A 17,576-nucleotide genomic window follows, 5' to 3' on the forward strand; every position below is an offset into this window, starting at 1 on the left:
TGTGTGTGTGTGTGTGTGTGTGTGTGTGTGTGTGTGTGTGTGTGAGTGTGTGTGTGTGTGTGTGTGTGTGTGTGTGTGTGCTGGCAGCGATGCTAATGGCTGTGGTGAGCAGGGCCCTGGCACGGGGTTCTTGTGGGACAGAGCTGTAGCGGGCCATCAGGAGGAGCAGTCTGGCTGTCACAGAGGGGACCTTCCTTGGATGAGATCTGTTAGGCGTCTTATCAGGCAGGGTCCGACTAGTAGCAGAAAGATTGGAATTAGGGGCCCGAGGATGGGGAGAAGCCATGACAACCATTCGGTCTGGAAGAAGCTGCTTCCCCACCCTGAAGGGAAGTCACCCTTTGCATGATTTTTGAGCCTGGCTGCCTGGTCTTGGAGACCCTGGACTGTCTGGTGGATGAAGCCCGATCTGCTGACATAGAAGCAGCATCCTCTCCTAGAAAGGTGCAGGTTCCTCCGTGTGCTGTGGTGAGCAGGTCCAAGCTATGACGCTGCTGGAGGGCTACTTCTTTTTCTAAGTCCATGACAGAGTCGGAGATTTTGCTGAGCCCCTCTGACATTTCTTCTGAGAGCTGTTGATGGGCTGTGGCATACAGGGCTACTCCTGCCACCCCTAAACCCATTAACAAGGGTGCAAGTGTTGCAGCTCGAGGGTGTCACCTGGTGTGGGTGGGGCTGGGAGTTTTGTCCCGTCGACTGCATCTATTTTGGGGGTTAAGAATATGAGTGTGAAGGTTCTAGTCCAGGTGGCGGGGAGACAGAGATATGTGGAGGTTCCACAGCAGAAGAAGATACCCTGGTTGTGTAGACAAAAAGGATTATGAATATCAAAGAGGTGGGTGAGTTTTTGATTTTCATTTTTCCAGACACCCAATGTATTAGCCAAGACAGCACCCATTAGAGGTTGGAAGGTCCCTTTTTAGGAGATCTGTCTGGTGTTTTGTGCCTTGTTTTTCCATTGTAGAAAAAAATCTCTTGGTGTCCATTAGAAGCGTTTCTAAGAAATGGCTGGAATTGGGTAGAAGACATTCTGAAGGGGGGGTTGATTGCAGGGGGTCCACGGGTATATGGTTGTGCATGGGGTGTGGCGGCCATCATAGAATCCTGACTGTTTAATAGTCCTGCTGTTACAATTTGTGGGGGACCAACAAAGTGGACGGTTTGGGAAAAGGGAGCATCCTGAGGGATATGATAATTGGCATAGTTAAGTGGAGCTTGTAGTTTTAGCTTATGGTTGCACAGGTAAGGTGCTAAGTGTCCTAACAGTGCCAGGGAAAGGTTCTGTTGAACACAGAGAGATGCTTGGCAGGCCAGAGCATCAGTGGTTAAGGGGCCATCTAAGGGTTTTTAAATTTGTGTATGGAACGCTATTGGTCATATAGGATTGGAGGAGTCGGGCTGCCCATCCTGTTGGGTTCTTCTAGCCATGTCTGCGGCTTGGAAAGTTATTATGATTCTTTTGTTCAGAGCTGGCGTGGGCCCTTGTGTTTGTACTGTGGGTGATATGTGAGGTTAGTGAGAACCCAAGTTTTTTCAGGGGACTGAGGTAGTTCAGAACCCAGGTTTTTTCAGGGGACTGGAACATTTGGGTTGAGTGAGGAAGGTGTCTCTGAGGGATCTCTCAGGGAAGGGAGACCAGTTAAGATGACGGTGGAGACAAGCAAGATATAGTAAGAAGCCATGGGTGTCCTAGGACCAGTCTGGGAAATGTCCGTGGGCACACAGAGGAATGAATATTGAAACCAGAAAGACAAGGAAGATGGTGGACGGTGCATACTTTTTTGTGATGCCCCAGTATGCTGTAAACAGAAGAGCTAATGGTTTGTTTGCAAGAAGGAAGGAAGGTGGCCACACACAAGGTTGTTTTAGGGTTTTATGATCCAGGCAGAGGATAAGTAAGAAGGTAAAAGGTAGCCTTCTCCTGGGGAGAAATCACAGAGAGTTTCCTGAAAGGCTAGATCCTTGATCTAGAGGAGGAGAGATTCCAAGGAGCTGGGCTGGGGATGACCCCACGACAGGTCACTACAGATTTCTTGTAAGAAAAGAGTGAACCTTTGTGTGAGATGGGAGTTGGGCTCGTGTTGTCGTGGAGAAATGTGGATCCTATTGAGTCCCATGGTGGCTAGAAGACCAAGGGCTTGAGGGTACCTGAAGGGCTGGAGGTCTTCAGCTAGTCAGAGGGCCTAGTGGATGGTGACTTCGTTTAAGGATAGAGATAGAGAGGGTTCTCGGGGGATGAGATTTTCGATCCAGGGAGCACTAATTCAGGAGTGTCTATCAGGGGGCGAGGGAAAGGGGACAGCCTTCTGATCTAGGTGGTCTGAGGGGCTGTCACGGGTGAGTTCATAGAAGAGTTTGGCAAGTGTAGAGAAGCCTGGCATCCAGGGGCAGAAGTAGCCTATAATTTCCAAGAAGGAAAGAAACTATTGGACTATAGTGGGCATCTGGATTTAGGCAATACAACACATGTATTTGGGAGGTAGGAGCTTTGCGAGGTGTTTTGTTTTGTTTTTAGAAAGATGCCTAGGTAAAGGCATCTTTGGGCTTTGGAGGGAGACACTTGGTCATTGACGTATTGGAGGAGGTGGGGGGTTGTGGGGTAGAAAGAGGGGAGGTCACCAGTGAGGTCCAGGCTGAAGGGGTGAGGGCTGTCTTGGAAGCCTGGGTATAGAGCTGTCCACATGAGTTGCTGGGATTGGTGGGAGTCTGGGTCAGTCCATGTGAAGGCAAAGCATGGTTGTGATTTTGGGCATAAAGGAATGGTGAAGGAAGCATCTTTGACATTTAGTGGGTGGTCGAGGAGGATGGAGAACAGGAGGGTGTGGGAACTGGGGACTATGGAGTGGATCATGAGTACCGCTTGGTTGATACTTGAAGGTCTTTGATCAAACAAACAGTATGATTAGTCTGCTTTTTGACAGCAAGGATGGAGATGTTGGAAGGGAAATTGGTGGGTGTGAGAAGGTTGTGGCTGTGGAGGCAGCTCATGATGATAGGCGTAAATCCTCAGAGGGCTGGGTTGGGTAGGGGGTATTGATGCTGAGTGAGGTACGGATGATTTTCTTTTAGGGGAATAAGGGGGAAGGTTGATGTGTGGCTATAGAAGGGCTAGAGATGCCCCAGACACTTTGGTTTAAGGACAGTATAAGTTGGGAGAGGGGGGTCAGGACCAGGATGAGAGAGGGGGAGCAGAGAGCCACGAGGCATGGGGAGGTGCCGGGGGAGAGTAGCAGTTAGTTTTACTAGAAAGTCTCTTCTGAGGAGTGGAACAGGGCAGGGTGAGACGGCTAGGAGAGCATGAGAAAATACGTGGTTTTGGCAGACGCATGCATGGGGTGTCTTTGGCGGTGTGGATATGGTGCTGTCAGTTTCCCACGACAGAAATGCCAGCTAAAAGCAGTCGTCCTGAGAAAGAGGGCAAGTTGGAATGGGCTGCCCACGGATCGGTTAAGAATGAAACAGTCTTACCTTCCCCTGTAAGAGTTACCTGGGGTTCAGTGGTTGTGATGGTCCAGGGAGCTTCTGAGACCTTCAGGGCATATCAGTGGTCTGAGGCCCACCCAGTAAAATTGGAGAGGACAGGAATGTCCAGTGGGGCATCCTGGGAAAGGAGTCCCATGCAAACCTGGCTGCCAAGGGACAGTCCAAATTCCCATGAGGCCTCCACACATGGGACATGGATTGGAGAAGGATCTGGGGTTAGGCCACTCACTGGCCCATGGCATGAGTCTTGGGTGGAGGGGAGACAGTTTTCCTTTTTGCTCCTTTGGACTTATCATCGGTCCTGGGTTTAGGTTTTGGGTTTCGTATGGTAGAGGCAAGTAATTAAGATGGGCAGCCTTGTCTCTGTTATTATAGACCTTAAAGGCCTGGGAGATTAATTGCTGTTGTCTCAATTTTGGGGAACTTTTTTCCCAATGTCAGGGGCTGATTTTGAGACTCAATTTTCCCTCTGGGCCTTCTGGATTGAGGGTAGTAGGGGTGGGTTGAGGGTTCGTCAGGGTGCTTGTCACCCAGGACATAAACCAAGCCCCATTTTTATCTTTAGTCTGAGTAGTTTTTTTGAGTTTATTGTAATTGACTGATTTGTGAGCTGCATCTTTCAGTTCCTCAAGGCAAGTAATCATGTAATCCTGCGCCCCCTTTAGATGGACAGAGGCTGTGTTCTTCTCTGACACTGAGAAGTCCCATTGGGGTCTGGCTCAGGGGCCAGCCATGGCACCGTCTGAAAGATGGCTCGGTGTGGCAGTGGGCCTCAGCATGAGCCTGAGCCGTGGATAGACTCATTTTCATTCCTCGGGTGGGAGAGTGGAGGGGAGGATGACGGTAATATCATCCCAAGAGAGGCCATAGGTCCGGGCTAGGCACTGGAACTCTTGAACGTAGATGTAAGAATCTGAAAGGAAAGAGCCAAGGCGGCGATTGATTTGAGAGAGATTCATGAGACAGAAAGGAACAGGGACCCGGATGATGCCTTCGGCTCTGGCAACTTCGTGATGGGGAAATGGGGGTGTGAGGAGGCCGAAGGGGAGTCCTGATCATGTGTGAGGGGAGTAGAGCCATTGGGACTCAGAGATCGTTGCTGATGGAAGTAGGAAGGCTAAGGGGTAGTTAGAGAGAAGGTGGGCATTTACAGGGGGCGCTGTCGCGGCTGGAGGGGCTGCCAAGTCTGCAGATGGGCAAGGTGGAGACGGGGATCAGTAGTGAAGGCTGAGTCATACATGGCCTGCGGGAGCCAAAGCGGGGGCAGGAGGAGGTGTGGGGAGGGGTTGAAGCTCAGTGGGGTCACAGGAGGCAAACAGTGACAGACAGCAAAAAATGCATGGACATAGGGGACCTCAGACCACTTACCCAGCCTGCAACAATAATGGTCCAGATCTTGGAGGATTAAAAAGTCAAATGTGCCATCAATCGGCCATTGGGACTGATTGTTCAGCGCACAGGCTGGCCAGGCCGTATTACAGAAGACAATGAGGCATTCTGGCTTCAGGTCAGGAGGGAGGGAGAGAGCCTTGAGGGCTTTTAGAATGAGGTGGCTGGAGTGGAAGGAGGCAGGTCACCCATGATGACTCAAGACAACAGTCCAGTGAGGGTGACTCAAGAAAAAGAGAAGATGTCTCCCGTCAGTTTCTTGAGGCTGAGAACTGTAGAGTAGACCGGGAAACCAAACCAGACATCTCTGAGATTGGACAGCCATCAAGGAGCCCAGCTCCGGGCATGGGTGAGTGTGACCATGATGGGGTTTTCCTGTCCTACAACTTTGACTTGGTCTTGAGGATCAGCAAGGGTGGAGAAGGGAGGTGAGAAGCAACATAGGAGATAAAATGTCACCTACTCTGAAGGGAGGACCAAAACCAGCAGCAGGCTCAAGGAAGGGGATGGCCAGAGGTTCAATGTTAAGAGCAGTTTCAGTGTGCCCAGGTGGGGCTCGAGGAGGGGAGCTCAGACTCTTAGGGTAGGGGACCGTGATACCTTCCTCACATGAGGCACCAGATGTTAGGTTAAAACTGGTGCACACATGAGACCACTGAGGCAGGCGAGGTTGAAGCAAACAACAATAACTTTATTGCAGACTGGGTGTGGTTAGGCCAAGGGCAAAAAGACCACTGGCCACCAGCAAAGGGAGAGGGTGTATTTTACAGGGGAGTCTAGATAGGAGTGGGGGAGGTTTTTTGAGAGGGAGATCTTGCTGAGAGGGGTAAAAATTTGAGGGCTTGCTAGGAGAGATGGGTGTCGGGGTGGGTACAGGATGTCTTTGGTGGTTTTGGACACCAAGCAAGTGGTACAGGATGTCTTCTGTGGGCTCCTTCTACCAGCAATCCGGGGTGCAGGGGGTTTCCTGCGGGCAATGTGTGAAGCATGGAGAGGTTTTTCTGTTCTGTTTGGGTGGGGGACCCAACCTGGGAACTGACAAGCACCATGCCTACACTTGGAGGACCTCGGTACATGACGAGATAGAAGGAAAGAGAAAGGAAATGTTTCAGAGCTAGGATAGTTTTCGACCATCATCCCAAGTCTCTGTTTTACAGAAAGGGAGTGGAATTCCAGAGGGGCCAAAGTCCTTGTCATGGTTTGTGTGGGTGGCCCCCAGGTCTCATGCATTTACATTATGCATCTGTGATTGGTTCATTGTCTAGTGCTTGGATTGATGGTGTCAGTGCTCCACCCACCTAGGGGTGGAGCCAAGATGTGATGTAATGGCAGGAAGAAGGTGTGTCTTGCTCTTTGCTGGTTCCCGCTTGCTGTTTGCAGCTGCCATGAACTGTGGCCCCGCCATGCCACCCTGCCTTGGAGCCAACTGAGTATGGACTGAAGCCTCCAAAAACTGTAAGAAATAAACCTTTCCTTTCCCAACTTGGTGCATCAGGTATTTTGTCTCGGCGACAAGTAAAAAGTAAGACAGCCCCCAGTTGAGGGGCCCTTGGTTGATTCTAAGCCCTCTGCTGATTTCTGGGGCAGGAGTGTGCTATGGTGGCTGCCATCATGTCCCCATTCTGTCTTGGGATCACCTGTTTGTCACTGCAGTCATCCCATGTCCTTGGCTGGCCGTGGAATTCTCATCAATCAAATGCATGTTCCGAGAGGAGAATAAAAGTCAAAGTTGATCACTTCCTTCCCCCGCTTGAAACCCCTTTCATGGCTCTCTGTTGCTCTCCAAATAAAGACACATGTCCTTAACGGGGCCATTGGTTGGCACACGTACTTTCTGTACGTGTTTGCCCTCCAGCTTCCCTGACAGCTGGCAGCTCCACTGCCACTGATGCCCCTTCCCTCCACATGGCCTTTGCACAGTCCTCTGCCTGGCAGTTTGGCACCTGGATGTTGGACCTGGACCGATTGCTTCAAATTCCAGCTCTGCCTCTTCCCAGCTGGGTGGCTTTGGGAAAGCCACTTCTTCCCCTTTGTGGGTCTCAGTTTTCTCACCTGCAAAATGGGACAGACAATAAGCAAACTTGTTTCATGGGGTTGCTGTAATTCTGAAATGAATTAATACATGGGTAGGATAAAGGCTCAGTCAGTGTCAGTTGTTACCACTTTCATAGCCCTGGACTTCCTTCCTTTTGCCCAGCCATGATGATTTCCTCTCATGTCTGACCATTTGGCTAGAATTGGTTCCCTTCACCAGATAATAGTCTGCAGAGGGCAGGGAAAAACCTATCTCCTTCACAGCTGAGTCACAGCACCCAGCACTGTGCCTGATACATAGTAAACAGGAGCTCTAGAAATGCTCAGTGAGTCCTGGGGAATCCTGATGTCCCTGGGAATCTGACCCATCCAGGTTACAGTGTCCAACAGGACCCCACTGCGCTTCTCCCTGGGTCTTTCAACCAAGACAATTAGACTGCTCTGCTATGTGTCGGGCCCTGAGCGTCTGGCTGTGACCTTGTCCTGCCTGGGCCAGTCCATTAGTGCAATCACTGCTACTCTAATTAGGTCCATCAGGATGAAAAGAACACAGCTCTTCACACACGTTCCAATTAGTGCAGGGGCACCTCCAGCTGCAAATGCCCTGGGGTCCCCTTGTCTCAGGGGACAGATGAAAAAGGTAATTATCTTTTAACCACAGCTGGCAGTGGGTGACCTGGGCCAGCCTGTCCCTTTGGTTTACTCTCCAGCCTTGGAGAGTCCTGGTGGGGGGCAGTTTACAAGAGAACGGACATAAGACCAAAGCCCCAAATGCTGCTTCTCATAATGTGTGCTTGAGTTTATGAAAACCATCATAAGATGAACTAGATTGTCCCCAACTGATCCGCCAGAGGACGGATCAAACTCTGCCTTCCTGACCTACTTTTCACTTACCACATTTGACTTGTCCCCCTGGTTCTGTTCTTGTCCCTGCAGTCCACGTTCAACCTGCAGCCAGGCTGCTCTTCCTAGAACGCAAATCTGTCTTTCTGTTGTCTCTTGCCTTCTGTGGCCCTGTGTAACCCCCAAACTTCTTTTTTTTTTTTTTTGTCTTTTTCATTTTTATCGGTACCGGGGATCGAACTCACGACCGCCTGCTTGCAAGGCAGGTGCTTATGCTGCTGAGCTAAACCCCCAGCCCCCCAAACTTCTGCTAAAGTTCTCCAAGGCTCTCTGTGATCTGGCCTCTCCTGAGCCCTCATGCTCGGCTCTTGCCTCCTCTGCACCTCTGTCCCAGCCCCAGTTCAGGCAAACAGAGCGTCTTTCGCTTTGTCTGACAGCTTTGTCCACTGTCACCTCCAGGCTTTTGCATGTGCTGGGCTATCCTCTTGCCGGGAATGCTGTCCCCTTTTGGCCTGGCTGAGGTTGATTCGTCCTTGAGGAAGTCTTTCCTGGCGTCTTGGGCTCCCTCATCACCACGTACATTCTGGACTCCCATCTGTCCAATCCTCTCCTGCCTCCAGGCTTTTAACTCCACAAGATCTGAGACTTACGGTCTTATTTAGACCCTATGTGTCCTAGTTCCTGGCACACAGTAGGTGCTCAACAAACTTTTGCAAAGTACTGAAAAGTGAGTGTTGTAAAAGGTATGATATCAAAACTTCCCTGCAATCCTGATAAGGATTAGAACAGCGATAGTGAATGTGGGAGGCTAAGGTGGGTGTTATCATCCTGTTTTACAGCTGAGGGAATGGAGGCTCAGGAAAGTGAGGTCCCCTGGAGCTGGGGCTTCCCAGGCTAGGGGAAGGTGGGAGCTTCCCAAGGTAGCCCTGCGTGTTCTGTGCATATTGAGCTGGGAGGCCAGGCAGCACGGGGAGGGGGTAACTAGCACCCACTTGGTGCCAGCACCCTGCAGCCTAGCAGCATCCACAGGGGGGAAGCCTACCTTTCCCACCTCACAGTGCTGGTCAGGTCCTGTGTGTGGACCATGACAGCAGCCTCACAGGAAGATTGCCAGGGTAGATACCCTGCTGGAGTCTGTCTTGCATTCCCTGTGAGGGAACACTATTCTGCCTTCTCCTGATGCAGCCCCGTTGACTGCAGACTGCCAATGACATGAGGTGGAGGCTGGCACCCAAGGCCCCACGTGCTCTGTCCTCAGCCCCCAACCCACCCTCCTTCCCTTTCCCTCTCTTTTCCTTCCAGTCTAGCTTGGTCACTCCTTGCTTGCACTGCCCCCACCAAATGCTGGCCCTCATATTTGTTCTTGGGCTGGTCCTTTGGTCTGGAACACTTTTCTCTCTCATGTCACGGTGGCAAGCTCTTATTCACTCTTCAGGGCCCAGCCCAGGTACCCTTCCTGGAAGCCTGCCCCAGTTTTTTCAGCTGGAAGTGATCTTTCAACATACATTTTTTAAAAATTTATTTTATTATCTTTTTTGGTACCGGGGATCAAACTCATGACGTCACGCTTGCCAGGCAGGCGCTTACACCGCTGAGCTAAATCCCCAGCCCTTAGAACTTTTTTGATCTCTTCCAGATTACGTCTCCCAAGGTTCTGTGTGAGCTTTGTGTGCTTTTGCCGTCCCTCCCCTACCACACAGGAAGCCCCCTTAAGGTATGTGCAGGAGGCTGGCAGGAAGTGGGCGTTGGAGAAATAGAGATTCACTTAATTTATTAATTCAGAATAGCTGAAGGAATGGAAGACCACAGGAGGTATGGTCAGAACATACGATTAATGTTTAAATTTTAATACATCACTGTAGTAAAAGACACATAGCTATTAATCCCTCAAATACTTCCCCTTCCCTTGGCTTGATTCCCTGGAATCAATCTCCAGCATTGATTCCTTCTGGCCACTTTCCGAAGCAGTTCCGGAGGTTCTCTTTCATGGGTGTCTTTACTGGTGCACCGTGTCCTGGCTGCCTCAATGTCTTCAACTGACTCAAATGCGTAACTTTCATGATTATTTTGACTTGGGGAAGATCCAGAAATTGTATGATGCCAAACTGGTGAATAAGATGGGTGAGGACACACCATAGTATTTTTATTTGGCAGAAATTGGTATAAATGTTTGACCAATAAGGCATGATCAAAATATGATGAATGGTTAAATTAAACATGTATTACAATAAAGCACACATTGACATTAATTCCCCTCAAAATAACGAACCCCTCCTAGTTGATTCAATCACACTTATTCCATCATTCTCGGCAAGGTGTCTTTTACTGTAAAATGTTTTTCAAAAATTTAGATTATTCCTTATAGATTGTGGCTGAAAAAACCTCAGGCTTCAAAGCTAGCAGATCTGGGTTTGAATTTGTGACATGCACTAGCTGTGTGCGTGATTCTCTGCTCTGAGTCTTGGTCTCTTGCATGGCTTTTCAGAGCTCTACAGGAGACTTTAAATGATATAACAAGGTGACCAGCACATAGGAGGTGCTCAGCAGATTGATTTTTTAAAAACAAATGCACGTATGCAGGGGGTCATTGGAAGGGCACAGATGTTGCCATCAGCTGGACTTAGTTTGGACCCACTTCAGGTACTCCTCCCTTGTTCTGACTTTGGTGTATTCCTCTCTCCTGTCTGGTCCTTCATCCATCTCTCCACTCTCCAATGGGGCTGTGATGAGGTGTGAGGCTGTGGGTCTGGCCCCTGTGAGCTTCACTGAACCTGAATAACGTGGCTGCTTCTGAGAGGTTCGCTTCTACAGATGCTTTGCTTGAGCAACACAGGTTATTTCCACATAAGCATAAATCTCCAGCCTGAATGATCCTTACAAAGCCAGCAGGTATGACAGAACCCACCTGGTTCTGCCGGCTGGGTGACACAGGATCAGGGGACTGCAGCCTGGGGCCTGCCTATCCTGTTAAACCCAAGGAGCAAATTCTGTGGAACTTGCATTATGAATCCTGAGTTTCAGCTCAGGCACTCATGCTTCTGCTTCTTATCTGGAGAATGGGACCATCAGTTCTTCCTCAAGCATGAGAGTGAAGTTTAAGCAAAAGACATGAAGATTCTTGTTGGAGTATCTGGTAAATAACAGGTGCTCAGCAAATAGTCCCATTCCCTTGCTATCCCTGCTCCCTTCTCCTCTTGTCCTTTTCTCTCTCTCTCTCCCTCCTTTTTTCCTTCCCTCTCTTCTCCTTCATTTCACAAGAATGTCAGGAACGCTTCTTCAGCCACAGGAGTGTCCCCTGCAGTGGAACCTGTCAGAGATACTGGAGGGTGAGGAACAGCCCTACAGCCAACAAAGTATCGTGGTTGGCAAGTGAACACCAGCTCCCTCACCTGCCTGGGAAGACAGCTCTGAGCATGTTCCACACCGTGTTCCAGAAACCTCTGGTGGGACTGAGCCTCAGCTGCCCAGATCACACCTCCTCACCACTCTACCCTATCTACTAGTTCCTATAACGTCCTTCCTTCCTTTCCAGACTTCCTACAAGTATTTATTAAGTTCACCTCCCACATAAATTATTACACCTAAGTCTTTCTCTTGGGATTTGCTTCTGGGAGAACCCAGACCAAGGCAGATCCCAACAGGGTTGTTCATGATGGGGTCGCTAAAGACCTCAGTCCAAGTAAGTTGTATCCTCAACTTGTGGCCTCACTGGCAAAGTTCTAACTTTCATTATCTGAGGTCTTAAAGATCCTTTAAAATGAAACTAAACATTTAAGACTCCTCCAGTTGTTCTGCAGGAAGTGACCAGAGTTGTCTTTGTCCCGAGCAAATCTGACCATGTTGCCCTTAAGAATAAAGTGAAGACTCACCTGCATGGCTTAGGAAGGAGGCCCTCTGTCTTCAGGCCTCTGATGCTCCGGTCTCCTCTCCCATCACACCGCCAGTGCTCTCTTCATTTCCGGTCTTCCCTGTCCGCTCCCCACGACATCCTCCACTCTCTGCACTGACCCCCCACCCCGGAGTGCTCTCTGCTGACCTTGTTTGACCACCACATCTGTGGTCACGATCCAGCTTAGCCCACCTCCACTGGGCAGCCCTCCTTTCCTCCCATTTTTCTCCGACACCCAGACATCTTCACAACCTCTCCCACCCATGTCCTCTCAGACCCAAAGCCAGTGAGGAGGAGAGCTTGGTATTGTCCCAGAGCCTTTGCAAAACCTCCTGACACCTGACTGTCTGTGACAGAGTCACATGTTGCCATCTGTAACTAATACAAGTCTCAGAAGTATGCAGTGTGGGTTTGATCACTGGGACCCTAAAGCTACCCCCAGTATCAGCCCCTCCCAGATTAGTGGTGGAAGGGAAGTCAGGAGGGTCAGCTCCCCACTGTTCCAATGTGCTTTTTCCTGATTTAAGAAACGAAGCTTAAAAGATGAATATTCTTCATTTAAAGTTTTGGGGTTAAATATTTGTATCCAGGCAAATTTTGTCCATTCCCATGCAGATAATCTCACTAAATATTTATTGCTTAACTTATACGAGTTGAGTGTCCGGAAGCTACAGCGATGAGAATCTCCATGGCATGGAACTCACACAGCTGCATGTTGACAAGATTCCCCCAGGGATCCCGATGTGTGTCTCTCAGGCTCTGGTCCACAGTTCTCAGGCTGAAGAGTGACGGGAGAATTCCTTGGTGTCTAAATGGAAATCTACACTAAGATAAGTCCCTTCTTAATTCCACACTCCTGGAATTCTGGAGGCCCATACATTTCAGTCCCTCATGTTTTAATCTGTTAAATTTATTTACTTAGTGGTACTGGGGATTGAATCCAGAGATTTCACTGAGTCTGGAGAATCGGTTTCCAACAAAGCTCCTTCACATGGTTGGCAGTCCCAGCTGGCTACTGGCAGAAGATTCAGGTCCTTGCCATGCAAAAAAAGTTGTTTGTTTAGGTTGTGTTTCTCAATATGATTTTTGTCCACACCCTTTGGAGACATCTCACAATATCCAGAATTCCTCCAAGGATGATTCAAGCAAGAACAAGGAAGAAACTGAAATTTTCAAAAAACCCCAAGGGGTCATGAGCTGTTACTCCTGCAGTATCCCTGTGTTTACACAGATCAGCACTATTCAGCGTGAGATGATTACACAGGACCATCTTGGAGGGTGTGTAGCACAGTTCGCCCTCTGGTTCCCAAGCATCCCTCTCACATACAAAGTACACTTCTCCTCTGCAAAGACCCCCAAAGTTGCATCCTGCTGCAGCATTAGCCCAAAGTAAACATGTCATAATCTAAGAAGGTTAGATTTAGATTGTACCTGATTTATGACAGAGACACAGGCATGTGATAAGTGGTAGAGATGCCCCTGCTCATGGATGGTGGATAGAGGAACAGAGCAACACTGAAGTACATCATGGCATAAGGAGGTATACTGAAAAAAAAAGCCCTATACTACTAAAGGGCTGAGAATAACTCCCGAGGGTCCTTAGCATCTGTCTCTGAACCCTTGGTTTCATGGAAACAACTATCTTTCTCCATGAAAAGTGGAGCCTATATTTGAGATGCTTTCTTAGCCAATGTTTTTCTATAGATCTGTGCGCATCTAAAGTCCTTTTCCATTTGGGTAATTTCTGTCTCTTTCAATCTAGGATGGTTGTGTTTCTGCCAATATGTTTCTTTTAAAAATGGTGTGGGCCTTTTGTGAATATTATTGGGAATTCATTCTATAGAAAGCCACACGCATGAATCTTACGGGTTTAAGCACTTCTCTGTCTTGGGCTTCTGTGAAAATTCCAAAGCTCTGAAACGTATTACCCTTCAGGTTATTGAGAGATGTATGTTTTGGTTGATTGGTTGTCTTGGGTCCCTGTGGGGCACTGATAAAGGATTTTACAGGCATCTCTTCAACTTTGTCCATATCTTCTATTTCCTGACAAGACCCGGATTGATATTTGTATAGAGTATTCCTTACTTGTGGCATTATTTGTCATCTGAAGACACAAACAATTGTCAAAGCTGGTAAATCTTGGCTTCTTTTTTTCTAAAAGTTATTCTTTTAGCTTATCTCTTGTATTTTTTCATATTACTACTAGCAGCCAAACAAGTAGGAGTCATTTGTAAAATCCCCCCTGGAAATCTCCTTATCCAGACGGGTGAGTGGACAGATACAGGATCCAGCTTCCATGTTATCAGTTGTGACGGTGTTGCCAAACTGTGTGTTACTACATAACAAGCATCCCCTTTCCTTTAGCTTATCTCTCATTCATGCACTCACAGTCCTAACATTATTAACCACCTGCATAAGAAAGATAGGATCACAGTGATAAAACAATTCAGGACTGGCTCTGATCATGCTAATGGTCTATGAATCTTATTTAGTCTTCCTCTAGGGCCATCTGGAGTTCGCATTGTTGCTATTATTATTTTGTATCTTATAAACCATGAAATTCAAACTTAGAAAGGTGCAATTAATTATCTAGGGACTCACTTAAATCTGGGACTTGAACTCAGCTCTATTTGATTTCAGAGCTTTCTAGCTACTATTTTAATTTCCTTTCCTGGAATTTAATTCCTATTACCCTTATCAAGATTTGAAGCTATATTCATGTCTCCCTTGAAATTTACTAGTAATCAAGCTGTTGGATTTCCCCTAAAGATATCATTTATTTCCCCAGACAGAGGTGAGTAAAGATATGGCTTTAGGAGCAACCTGGTGGCCAGGTCCCTTTTTACTATGGGAGATTTGAGAACTCATCAGAAGTCCTCACTGCTGTCCAGCGCTCCACTCACTAAACAGGGGTGAAGAAGGTGCCCTTGGGAAGGTAAGGACCAGGACCAATCTTCAAGTGTTGAAGTCATTGACCACTGAGGGACACTTAAGGGGAAGAGAGAAGAGACATTCTAAGCAAGAAAACTAAATTATGTGGCCATAAACCCTCAGAAAATAGCCACCCTCTGCTTCCTGCCTTTTACTAAGCCACAAGATGCTCTCAAAGCTTAATAGCACCATCATATCTGGAGTGTCACATGTGCTTAAGGGAGGTCTAAACATACAGGTCTAAAGGTATGCTACAAATATGCTGCTTGTCCTTGGTCTTGACCTTGAGCTATAAATATGAAAACTGTTCCTAAGATGCACAACTCTAGTTAATTTTCTGAGAAGCTTGGCTGGGACTGGCCTCACCTTGGGCTGTAGTTGTGGGGTTGGTCTCAAGCTCTGCTATGAGTTTTGGGGACACATGTTACATAGCACGAAGTGGGCCTTCCACTTGCACCTCGAGTCTCCTCCAAGGATTCAGCTGAAGGCACAACCTGTTTGCCGAGACCCCAGAGGACCAGACCCCAGCCCTCTTCAGTCCTCATCCCTTTCTGAACATCTCCACCCCTCAGTCTGCTGGGGGCCACACTGACCTCCCTCTATTCCTCAAACACAAACTCTTCATAGCAAAAACTTTGGACTTTGTATTTCTTTGGCCTGGATGTGCTTTCCCTCATTTTCCTACAAGTAGTATCATCTTGACATTCATGTTCCAGTCCAGTTGTCACCTCTTTGATAAGGCCCTTTCCAAACCCCTGAAGTAAATGTTACATAGCATCACATTATCTTTTTTTTTTTTAAATAACATTAACCTCCTATTGTTTAACAGCACTTATTATAGTTTGTAATTATTTTGCTTATTTGGTTTTTCACTTGTTTACTTTTAAAAACTGTCCCTGAACTCTTTAAACTCAGGATGACTGGGACTGGGACTCTGAGGGTGGCCTCAAGTGCACACTGCAGCACCCCTGGAGAGCCGTCTCTTTACGCTGGCAGCCCTTGAGGTGAGTTTTGTTCTCACCCTGTGGGGATGTCTCTCAATGTCTGTTTGAAGATGGTACAGAGTGCTATTAGCATCTAGTGGAAAGAAGCCAGGGATGTTCCCAAATATTGTACAATGTACAGGAGAACCCCCTGCAATCAAATGTCAGTAGGAATGTCTTCCTAATACCTCTGCCTTCACACAGACGCAGACATTTTCCTTGGGGTGCCCAGCTGCGTGGTGCTGGGGAGCTGTCTGTGGTGCTGAAGCAGATCCATTGTCAAGCCCCAAACTCCTTCCTTCCTTCCTTCCTTCCTTCCTTCCTTCCTTCCTTCCTTCCTTTCTTCCTTCCTTCCTTCCATCCTTTTTCTTTCTTTCTTTCTTTCTTTCTTTCTTTCTTTCTTTCTTTCTTTCTTTCTTTCTTTCTTTCTTTCTTTCTTTCTTTCTTTCTTTCTTCCTTCCTTCCTTCCTTCCCTCCTTTTCTTTCTTCTTTTTAAAAAACAGCTTTCATTTTTTATTAGTACATGTTTACATTATACAATGATTTAATTCATTGTGGGGAGTTGGTACATTCTTTTAAAAATCCCCTTTCCCTTCCCTTCTTCCCCACTCTCTTCATCTCCTGATTTCTTCCTCTTTTTGGAAAAGATCTTCTTACTTACTATTATCTATCTTTTATTTTATTTTTTATAAAAGAAACCATGTGATATTTCAGCTTGCATGTCTGACATATTTCACTTAGTGTTATGGTCACAAGATGCATCCATTTAGCTATGAGTGGCTCAAGTTTATCCTTCTTTGTGTCACTGTAACACTCATTGTATAGATATTTTTTATTTTAAAGAAGATAAAAACAAAACATAACAAAACAGATCAGAAGAAAACAATCTAAGTGACACAGATTTCAAAGCAAGACAACAGGAGATGTACAGTGGCTACTATAATGTCTCTTGTTTTCTTCTAAATAGTTTTCTATATCCTCATACACAATGGATTCATGCAAAACAAAATAGTATAAAAGGGATCAGAACAGAGTAATGAAGGCATTACAGGCCTTCAAAACCAGACAATAGAAAAATCAACAACGGCTACTATAATGTCTCTTGTTCTCTTCAAAATAGCTGTCCATACCTTCATATATGTTTGAAATTAAATACTACAAAACAGACTAAAACCACTCCAAACAAAGAATAAAGCATTACCAGATTTCACAGCATGACAATAGGAAATCATCAATGGATACCATAATTTCTCTTTTTCCTTAAAGTGGCTGTTCATTTCATCATGGGTAATACAATTGATTCTTGTAAACTGTTTAGGAGAAGTTCTAGGCATGCATAAGTCTATTGTGTATAAATATCACATTTTTATTATCTCTCTATCTACTGATGAAGTCCTAGACCTTGATTCCATTTGGACTTCTGTTCTGGATCATGCCTAAGACAACTGAATACATAATTAACACTAGAGCATGAAGATCATTAGAAGTCAGGTGTTCTAGATCCTCTCTTTGTGTATAGAGAGAAAACCAAGCTAAGTGCTTGCACTTAGAAATGCACTTGTCTCTTTCCTCTTCCTGCATCCTCTATATTCCCCTCCTAGGACTACTTCACCAGTGACATTTTACCACCTGAGAATTGCCAGCGGACTGGTCCTCCAACTGAGGCCTTTACACCATAACTAGAACTCTTGTGAGGATTTGCTTCCACAGTGCTCAGGGCGGCTGGGGCAGACAGCCCTCCTCTGGGTACTCTGGAGTGAGAAAACTTGTCTGGCAGGAAGCTAACCAATTCTTTAACTTAGCACTATATTGTGTACAGATACATCCAGGCATTTGCTATGGTTTAGGTCTAAAATATTTTCCCAAGTCTTGTGTTTGGAGGTGGAGCCTGGTTAGAATGATGAACCACTGGGGTCGTGACCCGGAAGGGTGTGTTTTGCCCCTGGAGCTCCCTCTCTTTGCTCCCTGTGCACCACGACATGAGCTTGCTTCCTCTCTGCCATTTCTACCTTCAAAATGGACAA

The 17,576-nt window shown here is 47.1% G+C and overlaps 1 protein-coding gene across 1 annotated transcript in view; it reads left to right on the forward strand.

Moving 5' to 3' along the window:
• Positions 1–734: 734 nt before the first annotated feature.
• Cmklr1 (chemerin chemokine-like receptor 1) overlaps positions 735–17,576 on the forward strand; it is a 97,242-nt gene continuing 80,400 nt past the window's right edge. The window contains exon 1 of the mRNA XM_063225807.1: positions 735–835. The gene's annotated coding sequence lies outside the window, so the exon portion shown is untranslated. The remainder of the gene's footprint in view (positions 836–17,576) is intronic.

This window comes from Cavia porcellus, unplaced genomic scaffold (genome assembly GCF_034190915.1).
Source record: "Cavia porcellus strain 051 isolate PalLab524CR breed Dunkin Hartley unplaced genomic scaffold, mCavPor4.1 scaffold_16, whole genome shotgun sequence".
NCBI lineage: Eukaryota > Metazoa > Chordata > Mammalia > Rodentia > Caviidae > Cavia > Cavia porcellus.